Source organism: Thermobia domestica, chromosome 4 (assembly GCF_964235325.1).
Source record: "Thermobia domestica chromosome 4, izTheDome1.hap1.1, whole genome shotgun sequence".
Taxonomy (NCBI): domain Eukaryota; kingdom Metazoa; phylum Arthropoda; class Insecta; order Zygentoma; family Lepismatidae; genus Thermobia; species Thermobia domestica.
Genome location: NC_137457.1, coordinates 114,392,992 through 114,411,448, shown reverse-complemented (window position 1 = coordinate 114,411,448; position 18,457 = coordinate 114,392,992). Strand labels below are relative to the sequence as shown.

Genomic DNA, 18,457 nt, shown 5'->3' with positions numbered 1-18,457 from the left:
TCGCAATAATGCACTCTAAAAACGGTATTGTTATATTCAACCATAATTATGGTTGAATGTAACTATACAGTATTGTTAATATAGCGCCAGCAAGAATTATGACTGGGAGTACAATATTATATTGTTAAAAAAATTTAGCTGGGTCAACAATAATTATGGTTGTCCTAGACATATTTATGATATTAACAACTATGCCAATTATTGTACTTGCAACTATACAGCTGCTATATAGTTGGAAATACTATATGATATGGTCATCGGAACTATCCAAAAATGTATTGTGTTTGTCCGTACCATACAATATATGTTGTGACACCAACTTGTATAGTTGTTGTAACCATACTCGAAGCGCTAAAATAGTTGGTGTGACGTATCCTGATGCTTTCACAACTATACTTTATGGTCAGTATAAATATCTGCGTTGTTAGTAAAAATATATTGTTGTGCTGCACTTACCATAAATATTGTTGTCCAAGAAATGTGGTATTGTTATCGCAGCTATAGTTTTAGGCTGTCTGTACTATGCATATCATGTTAATAACTATACCAGTATTGCTAAGGCAACAATACTGGTATGGTTATGGCCATACTATTATTGTTGCCCTAACAATACTGGTATAGTTGCCCTAACGATACTGTTATGTTGTCTTAGCAATACGGGTGTAGTGAGTGCTGCCATACTGTGAGTGTTATACGCGCCGAAAAAACCTACGAACTTAATGCAATTTTGGCTAAGAAAATTATCTGACTTGGTAGACAGTGTTGTTTAATTTTGAAGACGGAAATATTTACGCATAGGCATATGTGGGTTCTGATATTTACTGTTGGATCGCTTCCCAGCAATAAAGACGAAACCAAACAACGCTGTCTACCAAGCCAATAATTTTCTCAGCCAAAATTGCATGAGGTCCGGAGTTTTTTTTTTTCGACGGGTTTATATTGCATGGGATTGTTATTATGTAACATGTCTTAAGGAAGGATGTTGACACACACAACTATGCACAAGTATTAAACTAGTTTAATGATAGTTAGCATTTTAGATGCAATCTTGTGCAGCAGCTCTCAGACTACAACGGCACCAATATTGCATATAGGCAGATTGTATCTAAAATGGTAACGATCCATGGTGGTATATGTCGTCATCCTGTTTCTTAAATGTGTTACATAATAGCAATACAGTGCAATATAGGTAAAGTCCACAGTACGGCAACAGTCACTATAACAGCACTGGAATTGGCACAATGAACAGCAGTAGTAAAACTATACAGCAGCACCTGTAAGAATAATGTACAGACTACATGAGTTGATAGAATGCATATTTAATAATCTCATGAACCTTCCAACGTCACTTAAGCAACCGTTTTATTAATTTATTCCTATACGTTTCGATGATTTCTTTATCATCATCCGTGGCTCAATGGTAGAGCGCTCACTTCTAGAGCGAGGGGTTTCTGGTTTGATCACAGCTCACATGAAGTGGCCTTTTATTGGATAAACACTAGGTACGTGTCCTTTCTCGTGATTTCACCAATTCCTCAAACCTGATTCATTCCACCATGTCGTTCATTATCATCATCATAGTTTTCATTTGCCTGGAAGCATAATCGTGTGACGTTAAACAAAGAAGTGACTTTAATGAATATTTATATTCACGAATTCACATAATGGTAAATTTTTCAGTCGTTAGAAAGAAGAAACACTATTATATTTCATTAACAGAAACCATAACTAAGGATTTATAACTTGAATGAACCGCTTGAAGTGTATAACTTCGACGTCACACAATACGTGACTTCCTGTTTGCGTCCTCGTATATAGTATATACATTCCTAAACTATATGTAAAATTAGATGGCTTACGAGCAAATATTAAAGTTGAAAGTGCAACAGCGATTTTTAAACAAGAAAATCATTGTACAATAATATAATCGAACAACAGACTGAAAATTTAAAAATTTAAAAGTGGAAGCAACTGCTATTATAGTAATTCGAACTCAGAAAGCGTTTAGAATATGGACTCAGCATTTAAAAGAATTCATTCTTAACCTACGAATTATTTTGCTGTAAATGTGAACAGAGGGCCACGAACGCGGAAGTTCGTCAATCATTCAAATTCTTTACTGAACTGTTAAAATCAGTGTTTCTTTCTTAACAAAAAAGTGAAAAAATACCATTGTGAGAGACCTTAACACTTACTGACGATAAGAACTTGTCAAAATGTATATGATTAAATTAACACAAAACGTGCTTAATTGAAATTCAAAGAAAGCGTTTCAATATAAGCTATATAGTCAAGTTACACTTACCTTCTTATCTTCATTTTTTTTTTTTTTGCACTCATGCTTTTTATTTTTGGTTAATAGCCCATTAAAAGACCCATACTACCTATAGTCTTCTTCATCCAAACTGGCGTGTGGCATCAGCCAATAAGCTCATAGTGTGCTGTTACTAAGCCTTCAGGGAGGAATCTAATCATTCTTAATTGTCCACAAATACAAATAAAATCAATTATGAATGATTCCTCTCTGAAGGCTTAGTAACAGCACACTATGAGCTTATTGGCTGATGCCACACGCCAGTTTGGATGAAGAAGACTATAGGTAGTATGGGTCTTTATAGGGTGTTGTTACAAAGGGAATGGATGTTCAAGATCTTTTGTACATGATTGTACACTGGAAAACTTCTGGGATATCTATTCTCGTATAAATATAAATGTCCACATGCTGATATAATTCTTTTTCCTTTCCTGTATCGTTACATTGAAAGAACAAACCCTTTAAATTATTGAGTATTATTATAGTGATTGTAGATAAGTATAATAGAGCTTTTAGATAATAATGGAAAAACTAACTTACTTTAGAACAGACTAATCCTTCTATAGGTACGAATTCAAGTACATTCGAGGGATAACAAAAGTATACGACTAGACCGGGAGACTTGGTTGTTCTCGGAGACCTGGGTTCGAGTCTCGAACCAGTTATTTCATATTTTTCATTCTTTGAATATGATGGAATTTGCACTCTGCATGGTAAGTCAGAGACCCAGGTTGGATTCCTGTCATAATATGTTGTAAGATAACTCAGATTAAGCAAACAGGAACCCCCAGAAGAAGTTAACAGAAATCTCGTAGTAACGAAAATTTAAAAAAAAAATCGTCTCATATATATATATCATACATAAAAGTACGCAAATATGAAGTTGTTAAGATACTTCGAATAAAAATTACTACGATCCATCAGAAGCTATTAAACAAAATGTCATGAGGAAACTTTGCCTTCAGTGTACATCAAAACAATAATTTGTTATTTATTGTAATTCCTAGTTCTTTTAGAATAGTAAGTAATGGCTAATGAATGCACAAAGCAGACTTTATCAGAATTCATTTAATTGTATTTATTTTTTCATAACCAACACAATATATTTTATATTAAATTACAACTTAATATAAGTAACGTATACATTATATATCCAAAATATATTTGTCTTGAAACAAAGTAATCTTTTTAATAAGGATTAACAAGTTATACTTCTTTTCTTTAACAAGTTATACTAGTAACAACACCATCCGTATATCAACAATACCACCATTCTTGTGCAAGTTAGCTTTAAATCACCTAAATATCTTCTTCTCCGCTTTCGTTTTTTCCACAAGTTGTAACCTGTAGCAAATATCGACGGAGAAAAATACTGCTTTCGTGATTTTCTAAATATTAAGTCGCTTAGAAAACATCTCCAGAAACACGAACAGCCTAACAGGTGTTTACTGCAAATGTTTCTCACCATAACCTCGTTGAAAGTGTTCCAAAACCCGTTGCTTCAGCTGTGACTTATGAATTGGTGTACACGTTGTTCCAAATTTTAATGTAGAAACTTATGAAGGATCAACCAATGATCAGCCTTTCCAAGATTTGATGTAGAAGTTTATGAAAGAACAGTTGGAAAAGACGTTATGCAAGTTTTATTCTTTTTAAAACCAAACTTGAATAGCAGGCCAGATATACAAGAGTGCATGATCAGAATATTGTCGATTACATAAGGAACTTGTTGGTTGTGGATAGATGGATATTCTGAAGGAAAATGTATTACAAAAATTGTAGCCTTTACATTTACCCTTTGAGAATATTCTCATCTTCTATGTCCTTCCACTCAGGCACCAACTCATCTATAGCCTGAAACCAAATATAATCAATAAGAAATTGTCCATAAATTGTAAAGGAAGTCAAAACCAATCTTAAAGCTACAAACTCACTCACTCACTCACACACACACACACACACACACACATATATATATATATATATATATATATATATATATATATAATGTAAGATGTCTCGAAAGTCCCCTGACATAGGGTAACACTGTTATTATCAGAGTTTTAACAAAACGTAAGAGGGAAAACTATTTCCAAATATGATATTTTCAATCTACAGTGAAAAGATCTTTTAAATGGGACGAGCCGTTTGGGCTGTACACTCTTTATGCACCCAACGTTAAACGAAACTTCAACGTTGCCATTTACCTGGACCCACAACATAAGTGAATGAAGTTACTGTCTTTTACGCTAACATGTCGACGGAGAGACAACCTTTCAAACAGTAAATTCATTCACTTATGTTGTGGGTCTAGGTTAATGCCAACGTTGCATTTTCGTTTAACATTGGGCGCATAAAGAGTGTACAGCCAAAACGGCTCGTCCAATTAAAAAAAAAAAAAATCCTTCACTTTAGAGTGAAAACATCATATTTGTAGATGGTTTTTACTCTTACATTTTGTTGTAACTCTGATAATAACAGTGTTACCCTATGTCAGGGGACTTTTGAGACACCATATATATATATATATAAAGTGTTAATGAACAGGTGACTCCTCACATGAAAGTAAGTGTGGTCGAAAGAGCATAGTTTCGGAGTTATAAGCTACCGAAAACGCGAAAAAATTAACTTCAAAGTTCCGCAGCTCCACTCCTATGGAGCATATTTCAATTGGATGCAAACCAACAATACTACAATATAGCAAACATGAAAAAGTAACAAAATTTGAAGGTTTTCACAATCCGAATATCTGTTTCAGAATCTTCCGGTACTTGTGCGACAATTTTTAGAGAAGCAGTTTGGGACTAGTTAAAATTTTATGAGTACTCCCAAACTGCCTGTCTAAAAATCGTTATGCAACAACTGGAGAATTCTCAAAAATGGATATTTGGATAGGGCACATACTAATGGAGCTATGGACCTTTAAAATTAATCTGGTCACTTCTTCGGCAGTCTTAACTCCGAAACTATGCACTTTTAACCGCAGATTCATTTTTTTTAATTATAATGTGAGGAATCACTTGTTACAGTTTGTGGTCTAGTTCATTCACACGCTGTACAATGTACTGTATATATATATATATATATATATATATATATATATATATATATATATATATATATATATATATATATATATATATGGTGCGTCATTTATAAACTCCAATGATTACAACGGGAAGACCAAAAGAGAGGAAGAGGAGCGAAACTTCGTAGGATGCAAGTAGGGGGAGGGGGACACATTAATCTGTATTAGGCATCAACATCCAGTGAACAGTGATGTCAACCCCATATAAAATTAGTTTTTTTTAAATAACACCACATTAGGTTATTACAAATTTAAAATCTGCATTTAAAGAGAAAACAAACAATGCCAAACTTATTGTTCAATGTTGCAAACCAACAATACTACAATATAGCAAACATGAAAAAGTAACAAAATTTGAAGGTTTTCACAATAGTAATAACGCAAATAAGACAGACGGGGCAAGGCATATCGAATGTACCTTTTGGTAAAATACTACCATGAAGATTTGACGTATTTCGAAGAGATAGGAACAAAATTATAACAAACTGAAAATTTGACTTTTCAAAGGCTTTATTTTGGAAAGTTTAATATGTAACTATCACATTTAATTACGTACATTGCTTTCGAAAAACATTAAAACCATAATAACTTTATTGTTCTTTGATATCTCAAACCGTTCGAGAGATAATTTTCGAGAACAACATTTTGAAAAAGTTCAATTTTTAATTTGTTACAATTTTGTACGTATCAATATGTCAAGTATTGAGTGTACTGTTTGACACTAAGGTACATTCGATAAGCTTGCCTCGTATCATTTCTATTGTAGAAGCCTTCCAAGTTTTTTCTTCTTTCCATGAAAATGAAATCTTAAGTTTTACGTCCCACGTTTATGCCAGTTAGGCTAAAGGAGATGGTGATGATGAGAAATGAATGAAATGGTGGAATGAAGAAAGTGGGAGGAAACGGGAGAACCCCGAGAAAACCTATGAGTACGATGTTTGTCCACCACAAAGTCCACACGGCGCGAGGTGGGATCGAACCAGGGACCCTAAGCACCGGAGGTGAACGCTCTACCACTGAGCAACCGCGCCCTCTTTTTTCTTTTCATGTTTGGGAAACTAGGGTTGTTAGTTTCCACCACTGAACATCAATTGTGGTATTGTTTGTTTTCTCTTTAAGCGTAGATTTGCAATTTGTAATAAGATAGTATGCAATTTGCTTTCTGAAAAACCTAACTTTATATTACACTAGCAAGACTGTTCTCCGGGTGTTGATGCTTAATATGTGTGTACCCTTATCTTCTAGTTGCTTTGTCACAGTTTCGCTTCTCTCACTTTTTTGGTTTTCCGTTTTAAGGTTGAATATTATAAATGACTCACCGTATATATAAACTAGCAATTAAAAAAGTAACTGTGCAATTGTAATTAGTAATATTAGATTTGTTCTTGCTGTTATTTATAATTCGTGACAAACTACACAATTTATGAATAGTGTCTTATAATTTCTTAAATTACCTATTGATGGGATATATTGTATGTACAAACAAGTAGTACTGCCACGTGTACACCACGTGAAGGAGTTTGGTTTGTATGCTATAATATTTTTTTTCAATATTACAATCGAAAATTATTGTAATTTCTACCTCTCCTTTTCTTCGTATATATTAGAAATAGAAAATACTATTGAGACGCTAAATTTATTGCAGAAAACCGCTTCCTGCCATCTATTACCGTTTCAATTCTATAGCGATCAACGTTAAAACCGGAAGTGGTTGATCTTTGCAACTTCCGGTTTGAATACGGTTTCAAGATAAAAAATGGGTTCTTATTCTTGCAATACTAAATTGATTGTGTAAAGCTGCTTCTCGATATACCTAAGTGTTTGCTCTACGTAGATTAATATTAAAACCGGAAGTAGTAAATTTCCCCCACCTCCGGTTATAGTAAGGAAGTACAGTTAAGGATGCTATATTTTAGTTATTAAAATACTCGACTCCTAGTGTTAATAACTTCACCGATATTTCGTAATCACTATCAGGATTCCTTCAACGGGGCTGTGGCTCGTTATTATGAATATAAGACCACATGGTCCGTTTCTTAGAACAGTAAAATAAAAGTTTTTTCCAAGTTTTATATCAAATAAGGAGTGAATAATTGGTTTGTACACGCCAGTAATATAACTATGTACATTTATTGAAATAAAAATATTAACTCATTACTTATACTATTTCTTATTGATAAAATTAGACCCTTATTGATACCATCTCATCTTATATTATTTCTTATTGATACCATCTCATCCTTATCCAAATTCCCTTTATCTGTGTTAAACCTGGAATTTTTTGTTCAGATGAAGCAGAATACATTCTCCCACTTCTTACTTTTCAAGACCTGGAAACTAGCTAATTATACAAATTTGTAATTTCATAAATGAAAGTAAATATTATTATTTTTACCTTTACGTGAAAAAAGGAGAATCTTTGTTGGCTTTCGTATTTTATGAGTCTCCACGTTCCAGCTGTATCTTTCTTCCTCGCAGTTGATGTTACTACAGGAAAATGTCTTCTCAATAAAGTAAAAAGGACTGTGCTTCTTGTATCTGGAAGAAAAGAATAAGCATTCAGCATCCCTTTCAAACTTAAGAAAATAAACTGTGAAACATTCATTATCGTTCTCTTTTAGTATAAGGCATCACCTTGGAAATACTTGTTACGTTACATAATCAAATTTACAGCCACTGTGTCACTATTTTAAACCACAAGTTACTCGGTAGTATGTGTTATCATGCTAATAAAAAAAAGCGAAGACTTCCCACGAATAAACTTTATATCCAAGGCATATTCACAAGTAGTAAGACACTGCAAATATATATTTTGAACATATGTCACCATGCTCGTCAAGGCAATTATTCCAGGGGTACAAAGCATGGTAACTACATTAAAAAAAAAAAAAAAAAACACCTGGGTCAAGTCACTGAAGCAATGTCACGATTGCCTGCTCCATTTCCGAGACAAAGCATGCTCTTCTGACCCTAAAAGGCACAGTTATTTTCCATTTTAAACTAGAACTATGACAGTTTAACACTGCTCAGCTAAAAAGGATTGACTCGTAACCTGTTTTGTAATCAATAATAAGTCAATGACCTATAAAACATGTCCTGAGGTCTTGTATTTACTTTCTTAGCAGTTGAGTTACCATGAGAAAAGTGCTACCTTGAACTACTGTAACTGAGCTTCTCCCGCTGAAGGTACTACCTTGAGAAACTATGGTGGGAAATAGCAAACTCTATGCCAAGAATGTACATACTTGCTAATCCACGCTATTAGATACATTCTAAATAAAAATTACATACTGCTCTTGGAATAATAAACATTTCTGACCAGTGTATATACACTTATTTATTAAAAACTAAATTAACTTAACTTTGTCTTCATCAAACACTAACTGAAAGAGATCTTCAGAGCATAGACATTTATATTATAGAAACTGTTACATTGTATTTTAGTTTTAATAAATAAGTGTATATACTCTGGTCAGAAGTGTTAATTATTCATTGAGTTCCAGAATCACGAAGGATAGAGATACTGCTCTTGATGGCGCAAAGTGTAGTTTTTTTTTTTAATTATTTTGATATTTCAAAAAAAATGAAATCTGAGTTTTACGTTCCATGGAACTGCGTATAGGCTAAAGCAGAAATCGATTATGGAAATGAATGAAAAAAATGAAATGAAATCTTTGAGTTTTACGTCCCACGGTTATGCCGGTTAGGCTAAAGGAGACGGTGATGATGAGTAATGAATGAAATGGTGGAATGAAGAAAGTGGGAGGAAACGGGAGAACCCCGAGAAAACCCACGCACACGGTGTTTGTCCACCACAAAGTTCACTTGGCGGGGGCTGGGATCGAACCCGGGACCCCAAGCACCAGAGGTGAACGCTCTACCACTGAGCCACCGCGGCCCCCTGGAAATGAATGAAGAGGAGGAATGAAGAAAGTGGAGGGGAATAGAATAACCCCGAGAAAACCTCTTCACACAGTGTTAGTCCACCACAATTTTCAATAGGCGCGTACTGGTATCGGAACAACGGCCCCACGCACCACAGATGAACGCTCTAATACTGATCAACCGTAGTCCCTTTTTGATATTTTAAGAATGTCTTATAACAAGAAAGAAGAAAACAAGAAAAGCAGCAGCGACAGAAAGCTATTTACGAAGATACCAAAGAGGGTGGAAATAATTTCAAATAAAACTAAACTGATGTGACTTTCTTCAAGATAGACTGCAGCTTAATATAAAGAGAAACAAACTTTGTCCTAGGCTTTTGAGTAGGAGATGAAGAAATCGAACCTTCTATCGATAAATAACATTAAATTCAAATAAGCCACAATAAAAGAAACAACTGAGCAATGGTAGTTCTCGAGGAAAGTCACAATGTTAAAAATAAACGTTTTATTGGTATAAACTAAGGAAGTTGATCGACATTTCATTGTTAGCGTATTATACAAAGATTAGTAAGATACATTAAGTTTTCTTCTATTAGACGGTAGTGATAAAATGGCAATTCTTTCCGATGTGACTTTCCTCAAGAGATGATATGGATATCTAAAGATTAACGTGGAATATTTCAGTCACACCTCACAAATGCCGGAATGGAATCTTCTGTACAGCCAGTGAATATTCTATATTCTCTACACTTCGACTTACCCAAATGACGCAGCACAGAATATAATATTAACAATAGTAATTAACACTATTGTATCAAACACACTGAAATAAATCAATTTGTATTCCTGCAATTCTGCTATTACAACAATATATTACATTTATTTGCTGAAAACGAAGCAAAGGCAAACACATTCTCCTTATGGGGAAAAAATATCAACACTAACCTGAATTAAGATTTTCTCTTTTCAGTACTGTTGTTAAATATAGTGTCTCTGGCAAACTTCTAGGTTTCTTTACCAAAATTTCCTCCACTTTTGTGTTCAGGTTTAGCCACTTCTCTAAGAGACGTAATACTTTGTATTTATGTGTGAAATCAATCTCAATCTATCAGAAAAATGAAGGAGTAAATACATATGTTTATTTCAAGAACCATTATTTTTCGTAGCAAAATATTTAAATTTCAGTGGGCTAGGTAACAAATAGGCTTCGAATAGTTATGCATTTTCCATGTTTCTTATGCAAATGCATATTTATCGTATTTTACGAGACTGCATATTTTATAGCATCTGTTTTTCTTCCAATGCACATTCAATGGTATCTGCTGCAAAGACCATAATTTGTAAGTGAACATGGAAATATAACTCATTTATCGATGATTTTTTTAACAAAATTGCCCCTGCTAGGACGGAAATTCTAGTTTTGCACAGATTTTCTATCTTGTTGAGTGATCAGAAATCTGCTACGAAATGTCACTGACCAAATTCCTTGAAATGGAATCCAGTTGAAACAGGGGTCACCTTTATCTATTGATGATAACACTCCAGCAGTTTTGAAGAGACAAGTAAGCTGGTTATGTGTTATCTATGATTGCAGTTCGGCATACCAAACAGAAAAGAGGACATATTTGCATGCATATTTTGAGGTTTTTAGTGCATGACTATCCGAAGCCTTGTAATAAAACATTTTGTATTATGTATTACTAATTTAACATTTTTCCACATCTTTTCTTTCAATATCCCTGTTCTGCGCCTAAACAGTTTTTAAAATATTATACAACCTTTTTAATTTTGCACTCTAATCACGCATAGAGCCGGATTTTATGAGGAAAACGGAAATGTTAGCTTTTTTGACCATTATATGTTTTCCTTATTCAAGTACGACCTTCATTTTCCTGTACTAAATTGTGAAACGAAAGAAGTACCTTTAGAACATACACTACTTTTTAATCCTAAGTACCTTTACAACATACACTACTTTCGAATCCTATTCCGTCTGCCGCTGGTTGTCTTTATTGGCTATTGAACCGGTGTCTTAGTATACTAGAGCCGCTACCTCTCTGGCTCCGACAGTTCTGCACGTGGCCAAAACAATGTTGCCAATTTGTCGTGGGTTTAACCGTATACAGGTACACTAAGAATAAACAGAAAAAGCAAGCGAATTTAATCGAAATGAATTGCTTAAGAAATCCTGAATTTTCATGGCTTTTTTAAACTTTCCGTGTAAGAAAACTATACAAAAGTTTTTTTTTTTTTTGCCTGGAGTAACCAAAACTGCAGGAGAATTAAGTTCTTCGGAACATTTTTAGTTTGTTATGTTCTAAACAGTGGATGTTCCCACACGCAAGACATCAGCAACTCTGTTCACCACACTGGTCACAGGAAGAAGAGGACCTCCATTATCGCGCTAGTTCTCGAAATATTCACGAAGTCTGCATATAAATTCTCGGTTTTGTCCTTTATACACTCCTATTTTCTTTGGCTTCGGTTCTGAAGAACTAACCATTGTCACCAATTAAATACAACAATATTCTTAAGAGCACACCCAAAACGGAAAGGAAACAACTCAAAGTTGCAATAATCGAATACAATCTCAAAGTACTTTTCACTCAACTATGTACAAACGAAAGGAAGAAGAAAGAGTGGCAACAACGTCTGCTTTCCGTGTCAACGCGGTGACAGCTCGGTCACTCATTGGGCCTTGTAGGGGGGGGGGGGGTCTGTGTAGTATAAACCCTCGATTTCTTTTTCGCATAGCCGTCAGAGCCAGGGATACAGCGGCTACAGTATAGTGGCCAGCATGTGCAAGTTGTGCAATATTCGTTGCCTAACCAATATCAAGTTCCTGCAAAACTTGTCATGTGTAGTACGGATACAAGAAATTCAAAAAGGCAGACAAAAAAGCATTATCTCCAATCAAGAAATACTTTATTATCAATTTCAGATACTTTATTAAATTCTAATATAAGTTTATTACTCAATGTTAGAGCCATTAACGGCCATGTACATAACGTTATTTTAACAGTAGTAGCATTCGAAAATGTAAAACTATGCAATATTAGGAGTTATACCGCTGAACACTAGTTCACCGATTAAATTACACATGAAAATGAAGTCATTAAGCTTTACATAGCATGGTTATGCCAGTTAGGTTAAAGGACACTACGATGATGAGAAATGAATGGAATGATGGGAAGAATAGTGGGAGGAAACGGGAGAACCATGAGAAAACCCACACATGGTGCTTCTCCACCACAAAGTTCACATGGTGCGAGTTGGGACCGAACCAGGGACTCAATGCACCAGAAGTGAATGCTCTATTACTGATCAACGGTAGCCCTTTTGATATTTTAAGAATGTCCTTTAACAAGAAAGAAAAAAACAAGAAGAAAATGAAATGAAATCTTTGAGTTTTACGTCCCGCGGTTATGCCGGTTAGGCTAAAGGAGACGGTGGTGATGAGAGATGAATGAAATGGTGGAATGAAGAAAGTGGGAGGAAACGGGAGAACCCCGAGAAAACCCACGAGCACAGTGTTTGTCCACCACAAAGTTCACTTGGCGGGGGCTGGGATCGAACCCGGGACCCCAAGCACCAGAGGTGAACGCCCTACCACTGAGGCACCGCGCCCAAAAAAAAAAAAAAAAAGTGACGAGAGAAAATTACGTACAAAGATACCACACAGGGTCGAAACAATTTCAAATAAAACTAAACTGATGTGTCCTTAGTATAAAGAAAAACAAACTTTTTCCCAGGCTTCTGAGTAGGAGGTAAAGAAATCGAACTTTCTATCGATAAATAACATTAAATTCAAATAAGCTACAATAAAAGAAACAATTGAGCATTGGTTGTTCTCGAGGGAAGTCAGAATATTAAAAATAAACGTTTCATTGGCATAAGCTAAGGAAGTTGATAGACAATTCATTGTTAATGTATTATACTAAGACTAGTACGGTACATTAAGTTTTCATCTATTGGACGGTGGTGATAAAATGGCAATTCCTTCCGATGCGACTTCGCTCAAGAGCGGCCACTGGAGTTTTAAATTCCTCTTGTACATGTAAAAAATGAAAAGAAATCTTTAAGTTTAACGTCCAACGATTATGCCGGTTAGGCTAAAGGAGACGGTGATAATGAGAAATGAGTGGATAGGGTGGAATGAAGAAAGTGGGAGGAAACGGGAGAACCCCGAGAAAACCCACGAGCACGGTGTGTCCACCACAAAGTCCAGATGGCGCGAGCTGGGATCGAACCAGGGACCCCAAGCACCGGAGGTGAACGCTCTACCACTGAGCCACCGCGCCCCCTCTTGTACATGTAAGTTCACGATCCTCGTTTATTTGTATACCTACCATCGCTGACGCGCCTGCTCCCTACGGATACACCCCTCCCAACTGCTCGAATATCCCTCTACCCTTCTGCCCTGAATCGGTTAAATAGAGGTCGTGCTTTTTAGTGGCCACCTAGCACAATTTGGTTCATCTTTTATTTACGGAAGTTTTTTTATGTCCTACTATATTTATACATGTCCTACTATATTTATACTGAGCCTTCCTCAAGTCATCTGCATTCAGGGGTATAGGCAGAAGTTTTATCTTGGAGGGGCCCATCGCTTTTTAAGCGGGAGCAGCTACAATGTACAAAGCCAAAAAAAAAAAAAAGTGTTACAGGTAGTGATTTGAAACCTGAAGAAACAGGAAAATTTGGTTTCCGTCCACAAAAATAAAACACTGCTCATTTATTTATTTGCTTTTATCACCATAAATATTATGTACAAGTTAGTTTTAATTATGCGTAACCAAGAACTACTGCCAGGACCAAACCTTTGTGCATAACTATTTCTATTTAGGCTCTTTTACACAGAATCTATCTACAGAAGACGGGAGGGTTCTAGAACGCATGTTCCCCTATATGGATTAGTAGCTAGATTGATTCCTTTCTGTACACCAAAGTTTGATGTTTAATCCACATAGTATTGACGAACGAGCGTTAGCGTGTGAAGGCGGGTTAGATCCCCGCTGCGGCACGTTCTTTTCTGTCTTTATTACAGCTAAATGAGAGCGAGGACCTGTGTTCTAGAATCTTGCCCATAAACTGATTTTTTTTTATTTCACTTAATTTCCTGACAAAAATATTTATTCATTATTCGTGACCAAAATAAAAACACCATAATTATTTTACTAACAGTTATATCTCGCTTCCTGTTTTACATCAAGTTGCGCAAAAAAAAAAACCGAATGAGATCCGAACTGAGAAACGGAATAAAAACATCGTTTTTCACCAAATTTTCCAGTTGATAAAAATGTATTCTAAACCACTAGTTACAGCATATAAAAAATATAATGTACTTACAAATCAGTTTAGCACCATTATTTAGGCCTAATGGTAGTATTTACAGTAGCTTTTTAAAATGGTGATATTTTTCCATCAGTAAGAATCGGTAAACTTTGTTATTTTTAAATGACTGAAACGAAGTAATCTAATGGCAATGTTTTAAAAGTTTGGTATTTGGATGCTCAGGAAATCATCTGGGGGACTGGCCCCGACGGAACTCCTATGACTACACCCTTGCTGCATGCACTATCTAGTAAGCTCCTCATTTAGTGCATGCTCTGTTAAAAGAAATACAAAACTTTATTCTGACCTGAAAATGTAAGAAATGTGTCAAAATTTGGTAGAACCGTGTGCTCGAGTAATGCTGAGTATCAAGTTTTCTTTTATTAGACACTAGTAATAAAATGGTAATCCTTTCCGGTGTGACTTCCCTCAAGAACCGCCACTGGAGCTTTAATCCCTCCTGCACTCTGGTGATGAGACGGGGTCCTGAAAATTAACGTGGACTCATTGTTCGTAGTTTCAGTGAAATTTTCCTAATCTAGGAAAATTTCAAAAGTAAATTTAGCGAAAAGGGAAATTTTATGATAAAACGTCAAAATCTACGGAAATTCTCGCACTGACTTATTAAACAATATAAATGTTTAGTTGTTGACTTGAGTTTATCGTCCCTTTGCGTAGCGAGGCTATATGAGACGGGACCTACTGATTAACGGGGAAGGTTCTAGATTACTGGTCCCCCATGTAGGTTAGTAGCTGGGTTGGTTTCTTTCTCTACTAAAGTTTACACATTTAATCTACACAGTATTGCCGAGCGAGCGTTAGCGAGTGAAGGCGGGTTAGAGCCCCGCAGGGTACGTTGTTTTCTGTCTTTATTATTGCTCAATGGGAAGGGGGACCAGTAATCTAGAACGTTGCCGATTAACGTGGAATCCGAACCACATGAGCTCCCGCCGGGAATCGAACCCGGGTCTCCCACGCCAAAGGCACGTACGAAAACAGTTTAGCCAAGAAGGAGCTCAATATAAATGTTCCATTTTATCTTTGTTCTTCAGAAATAAACCAATGCAATAGCCAGAGTTTAGTGTGTACTCAAAGTAGCATAATTTGCGTCAATTGATGACTGGATGTTTTTTTTTCTTTTTTGTTTAAAAAAGTTAGAAACGAAAAGGAAATGAATAAAATAAATGTAGTTCATACTTCCTTCAATATATTGTCTAACTAAATTAATCTTACAACATACCGTGCATCATAGGAATTAAACACTCAACAAACTAGGGAAAGAGCGCTTCATGGCTAACGGTTAGCGTATTCGCCCTTGGCGTAGGAGACCTGGGATCGATTTCCGGCGCATGCTGATGTGGTTCCATGTTAATGAGTAGGTCCACGTCTCATATAACCTCGCTGCTAAACGGGACGTTAAACTTAAAATCAACTCAATCCACAAACTAGGGAAAATTTGACACGAAAAGGGAAAATTCTGTTTCAGCCAAGGAAAATTTTCTTAAGAGAACCTACGAACACTATGTGGGATACGAACTATGTGAGCTCCAACCTGAGTTACCCACAAAAAAAGTTACATACGCTAAACACACACCCACGAAGGAACATTTTGAGTTCCTTGGGGCATTACTCGAGCAGACAGTTCTACCAAATTTTCACACATTTCTTACATCTTCAGGTTAGGTTAGAGGTTTGTGTTTCTTTTAGCAGAGAATGCACTAAATGAGTAGCTCCATTACTACTTGCAGACTCACTTTACGGTGTCTGACTGTAAATAGTGTGGATGTATCGCATAAAAACTAAAGTGCATAAACCATGAACCAAAAACCAGGCGCTCACTAAAAACCAAGAATGTTATCTAACCGAGTCAGAGCAGGAGCGCAGCACCAGGCCCGACGGTAGCGAAGGGTGCGTCAGCGAATGGGGTATACGCATAAACGAAGGTAGTAGAAGAGCACACTTACACATACAAAACTTACACTATCACTCAAAATTCAACTCAATACGCTGTACACTAATAGTAATTACTTCTATTCACACTCTCATTCATTTATGAAAAATACTTCACACTGTATTTTACATATGAATTTTCTATTTGGTATAGGGCTAACCCGTTTGCTCGAGCAATCCTTTCACTGGGGCTATATAGCTAGAATAACCCGGATTCTACGTAGAGTCGCTCGAACGTGAGATTCTTAGCTCGAACCTGTAGTCTTCCCGTACCCGTCTCACAGCAACATTTAGGCAAGAGCCCAGATATCTACATTTAGTTATAATAATAGAAGATAACATGCCCTGAGAAGTTTTAACCTGCCTTCACTCGCTATCGCTCGCTCAGCAATACCATGTGAATTGAGTATTGATAAAGGTAACTCTTTACTTTGGGCAAGACAGTGATATACTGTCAGTACATACTATTGCCAAGCGAGCGTCAGCGAATGAAGGCGTGTTAGCGCCCCGCTGGGCACGTTGTTTTACGTCTTTCCTTCTTGGAAACTGTAATTATAATTGCGGGAACCGGTTCAGATTCATTGCTTATTGTCACTGCCTTGCCCAAAGTAAAGACTTGCCCTGATAAAGAAAGGAACCAAACTGGATACTAACCTGCCATGGGGGTGAGCATTCTATAACCTTCCCCAATATTTATTCTGTGAAATTTACTTCGTATCGTATAATGAGTTGCTATAGTAACATTTTCCAACTTTTATCTCCTAATATGCAATTACCCAAAAGCCCAACCTTCACCACAAATTTTCCTGTCAGTTAACTCTAAATGCATCCCTGAACCTTTATTCCATTATATAACTTAGGCAGATGTTGAGGCTGGAAATGGTAAAAACCTATGCCTGCTCCGTTCATTATAGGGTACACAATACAGCTTCCCCACTAAGAAACACTTTCTAAAGCACTAAGAGTGTACTTGGCACATGAATATAAGTATGTTCTCCTAAAACAGGAGAGTACGACAAGCTGTACTTTAATATACGGCTGAGATAATATGAATTATTTTCACTGTTTTAGAAATTGAATTACTCCATTACATAAAACTCTATCATAATTTCGTTTAAGTTGTAAAATATTAAACCTACCTTTAAATAAATCTATCATATCTTCGAGTTCCTATTTCGCAGGAAATTAGCTCTCGAAAACGAAAAACAAACTCTCTTCATAAACACTTATACGAAAAAATAAATAAAAATGGCGGACGAAGTTTATGCTGATTCTAATGTGATTGTGCGCATGCGTAAACATGGAATAGCTGAAACAACTATACTTTTCTTTTAATGGAACTATAAAGATGATCCTTATGACAATAAAATCGTTAACTATATAATATTTTTCATACAGCACATATGAAATTTCTCGTATCATTCTGGTAACATAGCAAATAAGATTAATATTTTTTATGTCACCACAATTATATTTCCAACGACAATGCCAATTTTAACTATATTTTTATGGTTCTCAAAACCTTACTCGTTTTTAGAGTGTGTGTCTTTCGATGGATTTCCTCACTATATATTTCACGTTCTCTTCACTTATAAGCGTGAAAGAAAACATTACAACATGCGTTTTCCCGATACGAGAAACCGTGTTGCTGACGATCCTTAACACTTTCGACATCGCGCTAAAGGTTTCTGTGTTCACTACTATCAGGGATTATCTTTGCCTACGTTGGACCAATCATAAAGTCAGTCAAATTTCAAAATTCGGTTGATTGTATGTCTGGGAATTTTGCCCTGTATGGAATAGTTTGTACACCCACTGAAAAGTAATGAAATAGGCATTTCTGGATTGCGTATGTGTGACTTCTTTTACCTGATAAGGACCACCATC

At 35.9% G+C, this 18,457-nt stretch overlaps 1 long non-coding RNA gene across 3 annotated transcripts; it reads right to left on the bottom strand.

Moving 5' to 3' along the window:
• Nucleotides 1–3,942: 3,942 nt before the first annotated feature.
• LOC145683828 (uncharacterized) lies at nucleotides 3,943–18,001 on the bottom strand. Of its 3 annotated transcripts, none has more exons than XR_014131189.1 (4): nucleotides 17,710–18,001; nucleotides 10,232–10,391; nucleotides 7,798–7,940; nucleotides 3,943–4,168 (listed from the first exon to the last, which is right to left on the bottom strand). It is a non-coding gene; the product is annotated as an uncharacterized LOC145683828 (long non-coding RNA). The 3 variants fall into 3 exon arrangements; XR_014131190.1 differs by lacking the exon at nucleotides 17,710–18,001 and adding an exon at nucleotides 14,636–15,868; XR_014131188.1 differs by lacking the exon at nucleotides 10,232–10,391 and having other exon boundaries at nucleotides 17,710–17,989.
• Between the last annotated feature and the right edge of the window lie 456 nt (nucleotides 18,002–18,457).